The 2,500-nt window shown below is 36.7% G+C and overlaps 1 protein-coding gene and 1 pseudogene across 3 annotated transcripts in view; one reads left to right on the forward strand and one right to left on the reverse strand.

The window, feature by feature from the left end:
* LOC144818798 (phospholipid-transporting ATPase ABCA1-like) overlaps nt 1-2,500 on the reverse strand; it is a 3,252,877-nt gene that overhangs the window by 561,852 nt on the left and 2,688,525 nt on the right. The gene's annotated exons all lie outside the window — the stretch shown is intronic.
* Nucleotides 1-2,500, forward strand: part of LOC144820762 (28S ribosomal RNA) — a 9,691-nt pseudogene that overhangs the window by 3,857 nt on the left and 3,334 nt on the right.

Consider the following 2,500-nt stretch of genomic DNA (forward strand, 5'->3'; position numbering starts at 1 on the left):
CAGGAGGACTATGAAATTAGGCATCTCTGCAAAGAAATAACTCTGCTCGAAATAACTTATGCCTTTGAGAGCTCTAATATGAAGAAGGCAGTGGGTCCTGATAAAATAGGTCTGAACGACTTGTATAAGGTGCACAGCAGACAACCAAGACTGCTGCCCAGAGTTCTATCGTCTTGGTTGGTGATGAGAAGAGTGCCAGAAATTATTAAAAAGAATCAATCAATTTTGATACCCAAGAATGTGCCGATTAATGAACTTTCAAAAATCAGTAACTGGCGTCCAATTACCATCGGTACTGCATTCATGAAGCTATTCACAAAAATACTGACTAGAAGACTCTCAGTTTTTGTTGAATTAAATACGAGACAAAAAGGATTCATGAAAGTAAGAGGCTGTCTCGAGAATCTGACTATCCTGCAAAATACCATAAAAGGAGCACGAAAAAACAGACACTCATTAGCAGTTGTGTTCATTGATATATCAAAAGCCTTCGACTCTGTCAGCCATGGTCACATTATACAGAGTCTCGCAAGGCTAAGAGTTCCACCAAACATCAGAGAAATAATAAAAGACCTATACACTGACTCGACAACATCTTTCAAGGGAAAGAACAACAAAGAAACTCCTGAAATAACAATGAAATCTGGGGTTAAACAAGGTGACTCTCTATCCCCACTATTATTTAACATTGCCATGGATCCTCTGATCTGTGATCTTCAGAAAAACGGCAAGGGCTTCACACTTGGATCAGATGATCTTAGTGAGCAAATCACCGCTCTCGCCTTTGCCGATGACATCGCAGTACTCAGCAGTAGCTGGGAAGGAATGAGTACTAACCTGAAGATCATTGAAAAGTTCAGTAAAGCTACAGGACTTAAACTGAATGTAAAAAAGACACATGGATTCTATATCAGTCACCATAAAGACAAAATACTGATCAACAATTGTAAACCATGGCAATTTGAAAAAGAAAATATTGGAAATATTCATCCAGGAGAAAGTGGGAGATACCTCGGATTGAACTTTGATCCACACACTGGTCACACTAGCAACAACAGAATTAATGAGGTTCTTGTCGATTGGGCTCAAAAACTTGATAATTTACCACTTAAGCCCACGTAGAAAATTTAAATATTGTGTCAATACTTGATACCTAAGCTATCATTCAAATTAGAAATGACAGGAACAGAAGCAAAAACGTTGAATCTTCTTGATCAAACAATTAAAAAGTATGTCAAACACTTTCTTCACCTTCCTGCATACACTTGTGATGGTCTCCTATATTCGAAAAGATCATTTGGGGGCCTCAGTATACCAAAACTATGTACACAAATTGGTATCAATAAAGTCAATAATCTGTTGTATCTCCGGGATGCTCAGGACCGATACATAGCACGTTCATTCGAGTATGTAGGAGAAGTTATAAATGATAAAATTGATCACATAATCAAAACACACAAACTCCACATTATGGAAAGTTGCTATCTGAGCTATGAATTGAATTTGTCAGCAAAATATGACTGGAGAAAAGAAGAGTTTGAGAAATGGGCAAATCTCCCTGTCCAAGGTGATGGTATCAATTACTTAGCAAGTAATACAACCTCAAACTTCTGGATCAGCAGGCATAACAAAATGAAAGAGAACCAATACATAGCTGCGCTGATGTTAAGAGCAAATGTTTTATATACCAGAGAAACCATTACCAGGGGGAGAAATCGTGCATTTGCTACATGTAGGTATTGTAATGATGTTTGTGAAACAATTTCTCATATTTCAGGTGCATGTCCTAAAACTAAGGACATCAGAATAAAAAGACATAACAAAATTTTGGAATTGCTCATTGATAGAGCAAAAAGGTGTGGTTGGTTGGCATACAGGGAACCTCATGTTAAGAATAATGAAGGAGAACTACGAAAACCAGATGTAGTGTTCACAAAAAATGGTACAGCTGTAGTGATTGATGTATCAATTCGTTATGAAAACTCTCAGAATTCCCTTGAATTAGCGTTTGAAAGTAAGGTGAATTACTACCAGGATCTGTCACAGCAAATCAAAGATCTCACAAAATGCAAAAATGTTAAATTTCATGGCTTTATCCTAGGATGTCGTGGTATCTGGCCTCAATGTAACGATGCTGTTCTGGCTGATTTAGGTCTACAAATGGCATTTCCATTCAAGAAAAATGTTTGCCTGACTACTTTAATGGACACTCTTAAAATGTGCCAAGTATTCATGGACAATTGAGTATCAACCCTATAATGGGATGTACACTTTCTGCAGCACACATGTTACCCTCATAGAACATAAGTTTTACCACATAGGTTTATATAAGAGTTAATACAGGTTGAATTTTATAGATGTGTTTTCTTCTAGATGTGCTTTCCCTAATTAGATGTGTAATTTATAGATGTGTATTAGTTATATATATGTGTGCTTATAACATTTAGATATAGTGTGTACATCGTACTCTTTGAAATGTCTTGAATGATGAATAGATCTC

This window comes from Lissotriton helveticus, chromosome 2_1, assembly GCF_964261635.1.
Source record: "Lissotriton helveticus chromosome 2_1, aLisHel1.1, whole genome shotgun sequence".
Lineage (NCBI taxonomy): Eukaryota > Metazoa > Chordata > Amphibia > Caudata > Salamandridae > Lissotriton > Lissotriton helveticus.